At 42.6% G+C, this 16,248-nt stretch overlaps 1 protein-coding gene and 1 pseudogene across 1 annotated transcript in view; one reads left to right on the top strand and one right to left on the bottom strand.

The window, feature by feature from the left end:
• The window catches only part of LOC124613432 (homeobox protein H2.0-like), a 171,468-nt gene that overhangs the window by 77,059 nt on the left and 78,161 nt on the right, over nucleotides 1-16,248 (top strand). The window lies entirely within an intron of this gene.
• LOC124614588 lies at nucleotides 14,175-14,292 on the bottom strand (annotated as a pseudogene).

Raw genomic sequence — 16,248 nt, 5'->3', positions numbered from 1 at the left:
CAAAAAAATGGTTCAAAGGGCTCTAAGCACTATGGGACTTAACATCTGAGATCATCAGTCCCCTAGAACTTAGAACTATTTAAACCTAACTAACCTAAGGACATCACAAACATCCATGCCCGAGGCAGGATTCGAACCTGCGACCGTAGCAGCAGCGCGGTTGCGCACTGAAGCGCCTAGAACCGCTCGGCCACAACCGGCCGGCTCCTGTTCGCACGTGGCCAATTTTTCTAAAACATATATGCAAACCAGTTTGTTTTGCTACTGTTTTTAGTATATTAATTTGTCACTTACTGTATTATTATGTCGGTAAATATTTTTATTTAATCTTATTTTCGGATAATTACGATATTTACGGCGGCGAGGCTTTTAAATCGTGTGCTATAAAGTCACTCCCTGTTTCTTGCGGAGAAAACGCTGATGTTGCAATTCACATTTCAATTACAGCTCGTTAAAGAAATCCTGGATATCTCCGTCTCCGCGGAATCCTCCCCCTTTCTGTCTGCAAGTAACAAAGCCTAGGCTATAAGCATTAGCCTTAATTAGGCAAAACTTTGTGCAGGTAAATTTTATTTAGTGGTACGGCGCCGGGGTAGTGTAATTACGCGCAGTCGACACTGGCTTAAATTTCCTTCCCCTTGGCCTTTAAAGAGGATCTGATGATTCCGCTTGAGGGAGTTTGCAACCCCTCTCACAGCAAAGGGGAGCTTGCTTCCCGCGAGGTGGCACTGCCGTATAACGGCCCAGCAAACTGCAGCCCACTGCGAAGCTACTACCTGCCACGTTGTGGACATCGTCGTCATCATCTTAATCATCATCATCGTCATCGTCATTAGCAGCAGCTGAGCAGTTCTGTGTAACTTACTGACTTCAGTAAAATGTGGGGGCAGTTTAGGTTATTCAGCTTTATCGCCTTCTCAACGCCCGCAGCGAGAAAATTATTTCTGAAGGGCCGCCTGACGTTTCTGCGTATTTCAATTCGTAATTCTGCAACCTACAATTAGTCTAAAATTCACTGTTCATGATAAAGGTTTTCATAATTAATAAATTCTACGTATACTAACCTTTGCCTCTTAGTGAAATTTATTCAGTAATTTGCATATCGCTCGATGATTGTACAAACCGGAAACAGTGAAACAGTTATAGTTTATACTAAAAATATTAATTTGCTGAAAAGCGGTTCTTGTACAGAATTATGGCAGGAAACATCAATAATGCTTTGACCAAGCCTTAGCAAATTACAGTTCGCTGTATGGCAGGTGCTTTTCACCGTCCAGTAGTCACACATGAGTTACCTATAGTGCGTTAATGGCTGTAGTCAACTCTGTCTTACAAAAACCGTCTACTAGTCTACCTCGTTTCGTGGTTCTATGTATATTAGCTGAGTATTTATACCAATATTTAAAAAATATTTAACAAGGCGTACTTCATACAGTTTATGCTAACGTAAGTAAAGTTAATAATATAATATCATTAACATACATCGTACCTTTTAGAAACTCAGATGTCTTTTTAAATATTAATTAAGCAGGTTCTCTTTTTTGGATCGGCATTTAAGCGTTATCTTTATTGTATTTTCATGTACATAATTAAATCTTTAAATTACAATTATAATATTGCTCATTAGATAATATCAAACACATTTCTACAAACATGGTAGTGAGTACCTCAAATCAGTATAGGTCAATGTTGACGCAACAGATCACTAGCGACGTTGAAATTTTTAGAGCTAATGGTGCTGCGAAATTTTAAATAATAAATAATAATTCCTCAGCAAAGCTTACTGCATCACAAGAATGACCAAAACGTAAAATACTGCCCCCGGTAAGTGTTTGGAAAGATACCTTGTGAAGTAGTTTTGGTATTTACTAGGCAACTGTGATCTGAAAGTAAGCTGTAAAAAGTGAAAAATATAGACTTCTCTAACTCCAGGAGTGAGACAAGAGCAAGTGGAGACGCTCCACTATGTTAATTTTAAATGGTATGAAAAGGACAGATCGTACATTGTATTCAATTTAACGCAGTATCTCCGTAAAATACGTTGGGTGACTTGAAATCTCAGTTTCAGGTGGGTCCGTTTATTTGTTCACGTTTTCTGTTCATCTGAGTGATTATCTCCTAAGTTTTTCTGACGACCACGATGAATCTATAAAACTTCAGTAAATTAAACAGTCACTAAGGAGCCTATGTGATTATTCCATTTCGTATTCCTACAAATTGTTACACCGAAGTATTGGAATGAGTACACTGACACCTACTGTGACTCAGTGATACTGGAACCATAGGATACGAGGCTTTCACGCTTTGTGACGTGCGCAGTTTTACATGTACAACAACTTGCCCACTTTTGCACCACATTTAAATTTTTTTCAATATCCGACTGAATATTTGTGCAGCTTCATTCAGACAGTACTTCAGCCAATGGAATCAACAGTTACGTCTCATGCCTTGCTCTGTGTTAACATATGTTTATTTTTAATATTTTTCTCCTCCAGTGTCATAAAAAGCTGCAATATTCGTTAAGTTTAAAATATATACACGTATCTGTTGACACTTCCTCTCTTGTGAAACCACTGGCCTCTACACAAATAGATCTAAGGTGCGAAAGTGTTTGGCAACCGTTATCACGGACGCTGCCGGTAAATAAGGACTCACATCCATAAGGTCCAGGGCCCTCTATACAGATACTCTTCGTAGAGGTATAATCACATCCCCTTTGGAGGAAGGAAGGAAGATTGAGTTTAACATTCCGCCAACACTGAGGTCATTCGAGACGGGCCACTAGCGCGGAATCGTTTCAGGGATAGGGAAGGAAGTCGGCCTTGCCGTGGTTTCCCTAAATATGTTAAGGTAAAGGCTGGGGTGGTTCCTTTAAAAGGAACACGTCCGATTTCCTTCCTCATTCTCTTCCGTTCCATGCCCTAATGACCTCTTCGTTGATCGATCTGAAATCCTAACCATTCTTCTTTATTTGAAGCCGAGAAACCAGTTGATCAGTACGTGCGGCGCGGTTTTCCCAGTTCGGTAGTCACAGCGGACCACTGCGGCTCTGCCGAGCCCGGCTAATCCGGCTGTACTTCCCACAAAGCTGGGAGGCCGGCGGAAGTTTGTCTGTGCCGTGATGCGGGGGAATACCGTGACGGGACGCCGGACGAAGGGCCGACGCAGCAAAGCGCTTGTTTCCAGGTAGATGAGATCGCTCTTGGTTTGTCGTAAAAAGCCGCATTGTGATCGCTGTGATGATGTCCACCGTTTGTGGGATGCAAGAACATCCATTTGTTCGGACATCATGAAAAGATCTCGATGGGAACTGACTGTTGACATATAGCACGGATTCAGAAAACATGTTCTTGTGAAACACAACTAGCTCTTTATTCTTTATTTTTATTGAGTGCTATTGATAGTGGATCACAAATTAATTGCACATTTCTAAATTTCCAGAAGACTATTGACACCGTTCGTCACAAGGGACTTGTAATCAAATTGCATGCTTACGGAGAACCGCTTCAGTTGTCAGACGAGATTCGTGATTTCCTTTCAGAAATTTCACAGTTCGTAGTAATCGGCGGAAAATCATCGAATAAAAGAGAACTGATATCCGACGTTCTCTAAGAAAGTGTAATAGGCCCTCTGCTGTTCCTAATCTATGTAAGCTATTTAGGAGACAGACTGAGAAGCCCTCTCGATCTGTTTGTAAAAGATGCTGTCATTTACCGTCTAGCGAAACCATCGGAAGATCAAAACCAATTGTAAAATGACACTGAGACGATATCTGTATGGCGCGAAAAGAGGCAATTGTCTCTCAATTCGGAAAAACGTGAGGTCATTCACATGAGGAAATCCGTTACATTTCGGTAGCGCGATAAATCACAAAAATTTAAAGGCTGCCAATTCAACTAAATACCTGTGAATTAATATTATAAACAACTTAAATTGGAATAACCATGTAGGTAACGTTGTGGCGAAAGCAAACCAAAGACTGTGTTTTATTGGCAGAACACTGAGATGCAACAGAATCACTATTAAGAAAACTGCCTACACTACCCTGTCTGTCTTCTGCTAGAGTATTGCCATACCAAACAAGACTGATGGAGGACATTCAAAAAGTTTAAAGAACGGCAGCTCGTTTTGTATTATCGCGAAAACTGGTGAAAGTGTCACAGATATGACAAGCGATTTGGCGGTGGCAACCTTTAAAACATAGGCGTTTTGGTTGGGGCGAGATCTTTTCACGAAATTTCAATCACCAACTTTCTCCAGTGGCTCTACAGCGGCTCTGAGCACTATGGGACTTTACATATGAGGTCATCAGTCCCCCGAGTTAGAACTACTAAAACCTAACTAACCTAAGGACATCACACACATCCATGCCCAAGGCAAGATTCGAACCTGCGACCGCAGCAGTAGCGCGGTTCCGGACTGAAGCGCCTAGAACCGCTCGGCCACAGCGGCTGGCCAACTTTCTCCTCTGAAATGTGATTATATTGTTTTGTTGCCAACCTGCGTAGAGAGAAATGTTCATCGTAATAAAATAACAGAAGTCAAAACTCGTACAGAAACATTTAAGTGTCCATTTTTCTCACGCGCTGTCAGAGACTGGACAGTTACAGAAATAATCTGAAATTAGTTCGAAGAACACCCTCCCCCCCCCCCCCCCCCCCCGAACACCCCTCCCCCCCCCCCCCCCACAAGCACTTACACGTTAAATCGTTAAATGCAGAGTAGTGATTTAGATGTAGATGATACGTGCTTCTCAAATGGAGATGTGATTATCCCTCTACGAAGAGTATCTGTATTGGGGGCATTGAATCTTAAGGATGTGAATGTTTACTTATTGGTAGCGTCCATGATAACGACTGCGAAACACTTTCGCATCTTAGATCTATTTACGTAGAGGCCAATGATTTCAAAAGAGAGCAAATGTCAAGAAATACCTGCACATATTTTAAACGTAACGAATACTACAAATTTCTCTGGCACTGCAGGAGAAAAATATAAAAATAAACATCTGTTAGCACAGAGCAAGACATGAGACGTATCTGTTGTATCTGTTGGCTGAAGTAATCTCTGAATGAAGCTGCGCAAATATTCAGTGAGATCTTGATAAAATTTAGAAGTGGTGCAAAGGTTGGCAACTTGTTGTGAAATGTAAAACTCTGCACTTCACAAAACGCGAAAGCGTTGTATTATATCGTTACAATGTCATTGAGTCACAGTAGGTATCGGTTTAGTCATTCAAGTACATAGGTGTATCGATTTGTAGGCATACGAAATGGAACGATCACGTATGCTCAGTCGTAGATAAACCATGTGACAGACTTCGGTTTATTTGGTAGAATACTAGGGCAATGCAGTCAATCTACAAAGGAGATTGCTTAGAAAACACTCCCGCGGCCCATCCTGGAATATTGATCAAGCCTGTGGGACTGCACCAGATGGGAAAAACGGGGGATATTGAACGTATACAGTGAAGGGCAGCACGATTGGTCATTGGTTTTGTTTGATCTGTGGGAGAGCGTCACGAAGATGTTGAGGAAACTTAACTGGAAGACGCTTTAATGGAGACGCAGACTAGGCGCAAACTATCCTGCGAACGCCTACTTAGAAAACTCCAAGAATCAACTTTAACTGATGCGTGCAAGAGCATACTGCAACCCATTACGTATCACTCCCTTAGAGACCGCGAAGACTAATTATATTTCACACAGATCCATTTAAGATGTAGGCCAGTGCAGAATTTTATACGAAGTAAACTGTGAGACCTTGACAATGACAAAAAAACGTACACTATGTGATCAAAAGTATCCAGACAAGTGGCTAAAAATAACTTACAAATTCGTGGCGTCCTCCATCGGTAATGCTGGAATTCAATATCGTGTTGGCCCACCCTTAGCCTTGATGACAGCTTCCACTTCAGTCAGCTGCTAGAAGATTTCCTTGGGAATGGCAGCTCATTCTTCACGGAGTGCTGCACTGAGGAGAGGTATCGATGTCGGTCGGTGAGGCCTGGCACGAAGTCGCAGTTCTAAAACTTCGCATAGGTGTTCTATAGGATTCAGGTCAGGACTCTGTGCAGGTCAGTCCATTACCGGGATGTTATTGTCGTGTAACCACTCCGCCGTAGGCCGTGCATTATGAACAGGTGCTCGATCGTATTGAAGGATGCAATCGCCATCCCCGAATTGCTCTCCAACGGTGGGAAGCAAGATGGTGCTTAAAACATCAATGTAGGCCTATGCTGTGATAGTGCCACGCAAAACAGCAAGGAGTGCAAGCCCCCTCCATGAAAAACACGAGCACACCATAACACCACCGCCTCCGAATTTTACTGTTGGCACTGCACACGCTGGCAGACAACGTTCACCGGTCTTTCACCATACCCACGCCTTGCCATCGGATCGCCACCTTGTGTATCGTGATTCGTCACTCCACACAACTTTTTTCCACTGTTCAGTCGTCCAATGTTCACGCTCCTAATACCAAGCGAGGCGTCGTTTGGCGTTTATCGGCGTGATGTGTGGCTTATGAGCAGCCGCTCGACCATGAAATCCAAGTTTTCTCACCTCCCGCCCAAGTGTCATAGTACTTGCAGTGGATGCTGATGCAGTTTGGAATTCCTGTGTGGTGGTCTGGATAGATGTCTGCCTATTACACATTACGACCCTCTTCAACTGTCGGCGGTCTGTGTCAGTCAACGGACGAGGTCGGCCTGTACGCTTTTGTACTGTATGTGTCCCTTCACGTTTCCACTTCAGTATCATATCGGAAACAGTGGACCTAGGGATGTTTAGGACGGTGAAAATTTCGCGTACAGACATAAGACATAAGTGACACTCAATCACCCGACCACGTTCGAAGTCTGTGAGTTCCGCGGAGCGCTCCATTCTGCTCTCTCACTATGTCTAATGACTACCGAGGTCGCTGATATGGAGTACCTGGCAGTAGGTGGCAGCACAATGTATCTGATATGGAAAACGTATGTTTTTGGGAGTGTCCGGATACTTTTGATCACATAGTGTATTTATATGGATAGAAAAGGTTCGAAAAGTAATGCCAGTGATGCAAAAAACCCTTGAATTGGCAAGCGGCGCCAGTTACTCAATATAAATTCGTCAAAATGAGAGTGTTTCGGCGCAAAATAGGCCAACTGCACGGTGCTCGCAATTCCGATTAAAGATTTGGTCAGTTTCAATATTTAAAAACACAAGCTGAAACTTTAAACGCTTGTTTTTACAAAACAACGTTTTCTAAGTTGGCGGGAGCTATTACTCATAAAATGTGGCTGCAACTATATTACACCTTTTTGCAACTTTTGCGTCGCCAATTTTCCTACTGTACTATGTAGGATTTTTACGGTACACTTTAATTTCGATTTTTGGTGCACGTTATTATAAATAATTTTTTGTCGAATAAATTGACTTATTTCAGAGTGGCGCTATTTTGTCCAAAACCGTTGTTTTTAAGTATCCCTACGTTCTACGTCAGACAATATCAACAGCTTCAAAGCAATTTTAAAAATTTTGTTCCACGTTGAAAATTGTGGCATTCAGAGCTCTCACCATTCGCCTTCGCACTCTGCAAAGGCATTTCGTCGATGTCGTCCAGAGTCCTCTGGATGCATGGTTTTTATTTAAAAATGCACAATACAATCTTAAGGGTCTACAATAAAGGTCTAAACTCAGTTTTGTAATTTGTTTGTTATTTTGTTGAAAAAAATCATGAATACCGGTTCCAACATCGAGTCACCCTGGTCTATACGCTTAAGCAATCATCAGTTCCGCGCTTCATACGTGAATGGAACGAGAAAAAGCCCTAATAACTAGTACAAAGAGAAGTACTCTCTGTCATGTACTTCACGCTACTTTTCAGGGTACGGAAGTAGATCTAAATGTAAATGTAAAAATCTGCCACGTCAGTTTGGTACAATGACCAGCCAATACTACATTTAGGCAGCGCTACGCATTCCTATATTTAAATGAGGAGGCCGTTTCGATCCTTGGCCTATGTTGTATTGTAAGCAAATAGGAGAAAGAAGCTATCACTCAAAGCCTAGCTGTACGACTCAGAAAGAAGAAGTTTACGATTTCTTCGTGCATCTTCTTCTCTCTCACTTACATCTACATCTACATCTATACTCCGCGAGCCACCTTACGGTGTGTGGCGGAGGGTACTTATTGTACCACTATCTGATCCCCCCTTCCCTGTTCCATTCACGAATTGTGCGTGGGAAGAACGACTGCTTGTAAGTCTCCGTATTTGCTCTAATTTCTCGGATCTTTTCGTTGTGATCATTACGCGAGATATATGTGGGCGGTAGTAATATGTTGCCCATCTCTTCCCGGAATGTGCTCTCTCGTAATTTCGATAATAAACCTCTCCGTATTGCGTAATGCCTTTCTTGAAGTGTCCGCCACTGGAGCTTGTTCAGCATCTCCGTAACGCTCTCGCGCTGACTAAATGTCCCCATGACGAATCGCGCTGCTTTTCGCTGGATCATGTCTATCTCTTCTATTAATCCAACCTGGTAAGGGTCCCATACTGATGAGCAATACTCAAGAATCGGACGAACAAGCGTTTTGTAAGCTACTTCTTTCGTCGATGAGTCACATTTTCTTAGAATTCTTCCTATGAATCTCAACCTGGCGCCTGCTTTTCCCACTATTTGTTTTATGTGATCATTCCACTTCAGATCGCTCCGGATAGTAACTCCTAAGTATTTTACGGTCGTTACCGCTTCCAATGATTTACCACCTATGGCATAATCGTACTGGAATGGATTTCTGCCCCTATGTATGCGCATTATATTACATTTATCTACGTTTAGGGAAAGCTGCCAGCTGTCGCACCATGCATTAATCCTCTGCAGGTCCTCCTGGAGTACGTACGAGTCTTCTGATGTTGCTACTTTCTTGTAGACAACCGTGTCATCTGCAAATAGCCTCACGGAGCTACCGATGTTGTCAACTAAGTCATTTATGTATATTGTAAACAATAAAGGTCCTATCACGCTTCCCTGCGGTACTCCCGAAATTACCTCTACATCTGCAGATTTTGAACCGTTAAGAATGACATGTTGTGTTCTTTCTTCTAGGAAATCCTGAATCCAATCACAAACCTGGTCCGATATTCCATAAGCTCGTATTTTTTTCACTAAACGTAAGTGCGGAACCGTATCAAATGCCTTCCTGAAGTCCAGGAATACGGCATCAATCTGCTCGCCAGTGTCTACGGCACTGTGAATTTCTTGGGCAAATAGGGCGAGCTGAGTTTCACATGATCTCTGTTTGCGGAATCCATGTTGGTTATGATGAAGGAGATTTGTATTATCTAAGAACATCATAATACGAGAACACAAAACATGTTCCATTATTCTACAACAGATTGACGTAAGCGAAATAGGCCTATAATTATTCGCATCTGATTTATGACCCTTCTTGAAAATGGGAACGACCTGCGCTTTCTTCCAGTCGCTAGGTACTTTACGTTCTTCCAGCGATCTACGATAAATTGCTGATAGAAAGGGGGCAAGTTCTTTAGCATAATCACTGTAGAATCTTAAGGGTATCTCGTCTGGTCCGGATGCTTTTCCGCTACTAAGTGATAGCAGTTGTTTTTCAGTTCCGATATCGTTTATTTCAATATTTTCCATTTTGGCGTCCGTGCGACGGCTGAAGTCAGGGACCGTGTTACGATTTTCCGCAGTGAAACAGTTTCGGAACACTGAATTCAGTATTTCTGCCTTTCTTCGGTCGTCCTCTGTTTCGGTGCCATCGTGGTCAACGAGTGACTGAATAGGGGATTTAGATCCGCTTACCGATTTTACATATGACCAAAACTTTTTAGGGTTCTTGTTTAGATTGTTTGCCAATGTTTTATGTTCGAATTCGTTGAATGCTTCTCTCATTGCTCTCTTTACGCTCTTTTTCGCTTCGTTCAGCTTTTCCTTATCAGCTATGATTCGACTACTCTTAAACCTATGATGAAGCTTTCTTTGTTTCCGTAGTACCTTTCGTACATGATTGTTATACCACGGTGGATCTTTCCCCTCGCTTTGGACCTTAGTCGGTACAAACTTATCTAAGGCGTACTGGACGATGTTTCTGAATTTTTTCCATTTTTGTTCCACATCCTCTTCCTCAGAAATGAACGTTTGATGGTGGTCACTCAGATATTCTGCGATTTGTGCCCTATCACTCTTGTTAAGCAAATATATTTTCCTTCCTTTCTTGGCATTTCTTATTACACTTGTAGTCATTGATGCAACCACTGACTTATGATCACTGATACCCTCTTCTACATTCACGGAGTCGAAAAGTTCCGGTCTATTTGTTGCTATGAGGTCTAAAACGTTAGCTTCACGAGTTGGTTCTCTAACTATCTGCTCGAAGTAATTCTCGGACAAGGCAGTCAGGATAATGTCACAAGAGTCTCTGTCCCTGGCTCCAGTTCTGATTGTGTGACTATCCCATTCTATACCTGGTAGATTGAAGTCTCCCCCTATTACAATAGTATGATCACGAAACTTCTTCACGACGTTCTGCAGGTTCTCTCTGAGGCGCTCAACTACTACGGTTGCTGATGCAGGTGGTCTATAGAAGCATCCGACTATCATATCTGACCCACCTTTGATACTTAACTTAACCCAGATTATTTCACATTCGCATTCGCTAATAACTTCACTGGATATTATTGAATTCTTTACTGCTATAAATACTCCTCCACCATTGGCGTTTATCCTATCCTTGCGGTATATATTCCATTCTGTGTCTAGGATTTCGTTACTGTTCACTTCCGGTTTTAACCAACTTTCCGTTCCTAATACTATATGCGCACTATTTCCTTCAATAAGAGATACTAATTCAGGAACCTTGCCCTGGATACTCCTGCAGTTTACCAATATTACGTTAACTTTTCCTGTTTTTGGTCTCTGAGGACGGACGTTCTTTATCAACGATGATAATGTCCTCTCTGGTAAGCCGTCAGGTATTTTATCGTTTCGCCCAACGATACTGCATACATTCACGCCCCTTCGCTCCACACATTACCCCACCCCTACCCAAAGAGCACATATTTCAGTCACTCGGCTGTGGATATAGATTTATAGATTCCAAACGCCATGTCACTATATTGCTGTCAGTGACAACGAGAAATGCTAGGGTGAAAAGGAGTATACAGTACGAAGAGAAGCAAAATAAACAATAAATGGAATATTTATGGTAGGAAATAACAAACGTCAAACCTTCGTCTGTTCAACACAGTATAACAAACGCAACTGTACTTCGCTGCGTTGATGGTAAGCGTAGAAGATTTGTACACAAAAAAGCTTAGAAAAAAGAGATTGTCCAGTTTTTTGCCGTATCGGTAGCTTTGAAACCTGTAACCGTTAACACTTTTAACACTGTATGCATGCGTGTAAAACAACGAACGAGGTGGCGTAGCGGTTAAGGCGCTGGACTTGCATTCGAAGGGATCAATTTCAAGTTCTTTCCGGTCATAGTGGTTTTCTCGAAGACATTTCAGACGAATACGGGTACTGTTATCCTTTCTGGTCTATTATAATATTCCCTCGTCACATGTCGCTTTGTAAGACATCCTATAGTTAATGTTCAGGTTTATAACTGACTTTAATTTGTGCCTTTCCCTTCAATTACCTATGTTTGTCAGTCACTCTCGTCTTTTAATCACTCTAAATCCGAAATGGCTTATTAGGAATCTGATTCATAAAAGTTTCTACTTGGTTATGTTGAAACACAGTTAGCGTAAGAATAGTGATTATTTATTTTTTTAAGATAGTCACTGGAGTTTGTGGAGCATCCCCGTAACGCTCTTGCGCCGACTAAACGATCCCGTGATGAAACGTGCCGCTCTTCGTCGGGTCTTCTCTATCTCTTCTATTCGTCCTATCTGGTAAGGGTCCCAGACTGATGAACAGTACTAAAGAATCGGTCGAATAAACGCTTTCTAAGCCACTTTGTTCGCGGATGAGTTACATTTCCTTAGGATTCCTCCTACGAAGCTTAGTCCGGCATCTCCTTTTCCTGCTGTTTGTTTTATGTGGTCTCGATAGGTACCTCTCGATATTGTACGGTAGGTACTGTTTCCAGCAATTTGTCATCAATAGTGTAGATTCTTTTCGTATGTATGCGCAATACGTTACATTAATTTACGTTCAGGGTCAACTGCCAGAGCGTGCACTATTTACTAAATGTCTGTAGGTCATTCTGCAAATGGATACTACCTTCTGGCAGTGCTACCTTCTTATAGACAACTGCATCATCTGCAAACAGTCTTAAAAAGCTTTCGACACGTTCTACCAGGTCATTCACATAAACTGCAAACAGTAACGGTCCTATAGCACTTTCTTGGGGCATTTCGGATATTAACTCTACATCTGTCGATGTTGTTCCACTAAGAGCAACTTTTTGAACTCTATCTTGAATCCATTCGCTAATCTGGTCCGATACTCGGTAAGCTCCTTTCTTTCACCAAACGGCAGTACGGGACGATATCAAATGCCTTCCTAAAATCAAGGAACACAGCATAAACCATTTAAATCCCCGAGCACCTGTTACACTTTCATACGGGGCTCTGCGACCTGTTAGGGTCCTAGCAGCGCGTCTCAGAAGTCATTCGATGTCAGTCTAGTTACTGCCCGATACGTCTTTCGCTGACACCGTTACAAAAGTGACAGCCTCAAAGAATCGTTTGGTTCAGTTTCTTGACCACTGCTGGCGTATTGCAAGTGACTGCTGCAATCTTAAAAATTCTTGATAGCAACCCTTCACAGCTAGTAGCTTTCGCGTATTCACTGCCGATTGGCTGCCATTTTGTGCCCGAAACTGCACAAAGCTGCATTTCCAAATTGCGGTTATCTGGTGTAACCTCCCCACAGAAATTTTGAAAAGACAAAAAAAATAATAAATGGGTGCCAAGCGTAACCTCCCTAGCAATTAAATTTAATGACAATAAAAATGAGAATCGCAATCTGACTCAAGGTGTAAGCTCCCACAAAAATAATGAAAGATAATTCAATGACAATGAAATTTCAGCGATAATGATAACTCAATTAGACCGAAATGTCGGTCTTTGGCCCTGTGCAAAAAAAATCAGAATTAATTTCTTACCTCAGTATAACTGCATGTCAAAGTTCTGCTCTTATTGTTGGCCGCGGCTTGGAGGAAATGCATTGCAAGTATTATTATTTTATTTTTTATTTTTTTGAAATTTAACTGAAACTTTTCTTTAAAGGAAATGGTACGAGATCGTTCGTTCAATTAAATGGTTCTTTTATTAAAATTTGCTTTGAAATCAAAATTATTATTGGGGCACTTGTTGAAAATTAATTACAATAAATAAACTTTACATTATCTGATGTGCGCAATGCAGCTTGGTTACCTTAATTAACAATATACCTCATTCAGGATCTTGACCAGAGACCCATGTCGACGCCTGCGACTGCGTCCCGCTCGCGACCGTACTCGCCTACTAGTGCTAACAGACTGCCATTCGCAACTGAACTCGACTACTGCTACCGACAGAGTGCAACAGACAACTGCACTGCCGACAGACTACCCACAGACTACAGCTCGCAACTTTCGCGCGGTCAAGCGCAGACTAGGAACGACAAATAGCTCTCTGGTCAGAGACTCTGCAATGCCTCGCCATCGCCGCCACACAACATACGTGTTTCACTGGTTAAGTATTGCTCGATTAAACGTTTGGTGCACTGATCTGACCTTACCATCAGCTGTACCTCTACTCCCTATGTAGGCCAGGGGTGAAGAAAAATTTGCACCATTGCACCATCAGGCTTCACAGTGCGATTCCTTGCTTAGTGGTAATACAAAGTAGACTGTAACAAAATCTCGTCTTGTGCACACCTTTTGTACCAAATGGGCGCCAAAGTTCGTCAGTTTGGCAACACTGTGATCGCTTTACGCTCATGATCTGCAAGCTACCATATGGCATGTGGTGGAACAGACCATGAAGGCCCAACGGTACCGACGGGCTGCCATGTCATCCTCAGCCCATAGGCGTCACTGGGTGCGGAGATGGAGGGGCATGTGGTCAGCACACAGCTCTCGCTGCCGTATGTCAGTTTCTGAGACTGCAGCCGCTACTTCTCAATCAAGGAGCTCCTCAGTTTGCTTCACAAGGGCTGAGTGCACCCCGCTTGCCAACAGCGCCCGGCAGACCAGATGGTCACCCATGCAAGTGCTAGCCCAGACCAACAGCGCTTAACTTCGGTGATCTGACGGGAACCGGTGTTACCTCTACGGCTAGGCCGTTGGCAGGGTTGTTAGGCGCCAAAATATAAAATCTGGATTCGAAGTTATATTAAGCCGGACATTTTGCTCTGAAAGTAGGATTACCCATTTACAATAGGAACTGGGTCAATTGAGTATTTGCAATCGTGTATTAGTAACCAATAATAGTATGTTTTTGCGATATCAGCGTTAAACGTGTTTGAAATAAAAAAAATAGTCGGTAAAGAGCGTTATAAGTTGGCGATTACGACGCCAATTAAGTGCTGTCTTCTTAATTGCTCAGTCTTCCTCCTAAGATAATCTTACGTCAAAATAAACAGACAGTTCTTCATTAAACAAAATAAACAATTTTCTTCTGGGGCGTAAAACGAAAACATATTCAGTAACTTCGGTCATTTCAATTTCAAAAAATGCCTCTGAGCACTATGGGACTTAACATCTATGGTCATCAGTCCCCTAGAACTTAGAACTACTTAAACCTAACTAACCTAAGGACACCACACACATCCACGCCCGAGGCAGGATTCGAACCTGCGACCGTAGCAGTCGCGCGGTTCCGGACTGAGCGCCTAGAACCGCGAGACCACCGCGGTCGGCTCATTTCAATTTGACTTATGAAGAAATAACAACAATGTGCAGTTAAATATCAAAATTTCTCATTTGAACCCACTTTATCAAGAACGTTATTTTTCTCCGAAATCATTTCGTGGAAATCTTGACATCATAATTTTAAATTATTCTACAATAATATCATTACCTTGGGACAGGCCTTAGTTGTGCGTACTCTACTTCATCGCTGAAAAGCCTAACAAAACCGAACAGGCCGGATTTTTGTACACACTGACGGAAAAAATTCCCAGCACCAAAAATTGATTAATGTAGAGTAATGAAGTTTCGGGAATACATTTGTCTAGGTAACATAGTTAACTGATTTACAATGCAAGAGCACAGGTTAATGTAAGCGCGAGATAAGCCATTGCAAATGTAAAATGCTGATACATTAATAACCAGTGTTGAACGGAAGCATGCAAATGTGCTTGCATTGTGTTGTGCAGGTCCCGGATGGCAGTTTGTGGAATGGAGTTCCCTGCCAGTTGTACTTGGTCGGTTAATACAGGGACAGTTAATGCTGTTTGTGGATGACGATGGAGTTGTCGTCCAATGATGTCCCATATTTGCTCAATTGGAGATAGATCTGGTGGTCGAGCTGGCCAAGGCAACCTGTCGACACTCGATGATGGGTTACAACAGCAGTATGAGGACTAGCGTTATCCTGCTAGAAAAAAAAACCCTTAGGAATGCTGTTCATAAATGACATCACAACAGGTCGACTCACCATGTTGACGTATAAATTTACAATCAAGGTCGGGGAATAACCACGAGAATGCTCCTGCTGTCATGCAAAATCGCACCCCAGACCATAACTCCAGGTATAAGTCCAGTGTGTCTAACATGTAGACAGGTTGGTTGCAGACCCTCAACTAGCCTTCTTCTAGCAACACACGGCCATCGCTGGCACCGAGACAGAACCAATTTTCATCAGAAAACACAACAGACCTCTACCCTGCTCCTCAACGAGCTCTCGCCCTGCACGACTGAAGTTGCAAATGGCGGTGGTTTGTGGTCAGTGGTACACACGCTATAAGGCATCTGGCTCGGAGCTGTGTTTGAAGTAACCGATTTGTAACAGTTCGTTTGTCACAGTGGTGCCAACTGCTGCTAAAATTGCTACTGCAGATGCAGTACGATGTGCCAGAGCCATACGCAGAACACGATGGTCTTCCCCTCTCTGTAGTGTCGCATGGCCAACCGGAGCCCGGTTTTCTTGCCGTGACCACCCTGCCAGCAATCATGTACAGTGGCTACATTCCTGCCAAGGCTTTGTGCAGTGTCGCAGAACGAACATCCAGCTGCTCGTAGCCCTATTAGACGACCTCGTTCAAACACAGTGAGGTGTTGATAATGGCGTCTTTGTCGCCTT

Source organism: Schistocerca americana, chromosome 4 (assembly GCF_021461395.2).
Source record: "Schistocerca americana isolate TAMUIC-IGC-003095 chromosome 4, iqSchAmer2.1, whole genome shotgun sequence".
In the NCBI taxonomy this organism is placed as follows: Eukaryota; Metazoa; Arthropoda; class Insecta; order Orthoptera; family Acrididae; genus Schistocerca; species Schistocerca americana.
This window is presented reverse-complemented; position numbering and strand designations above follow the sequence as displayed.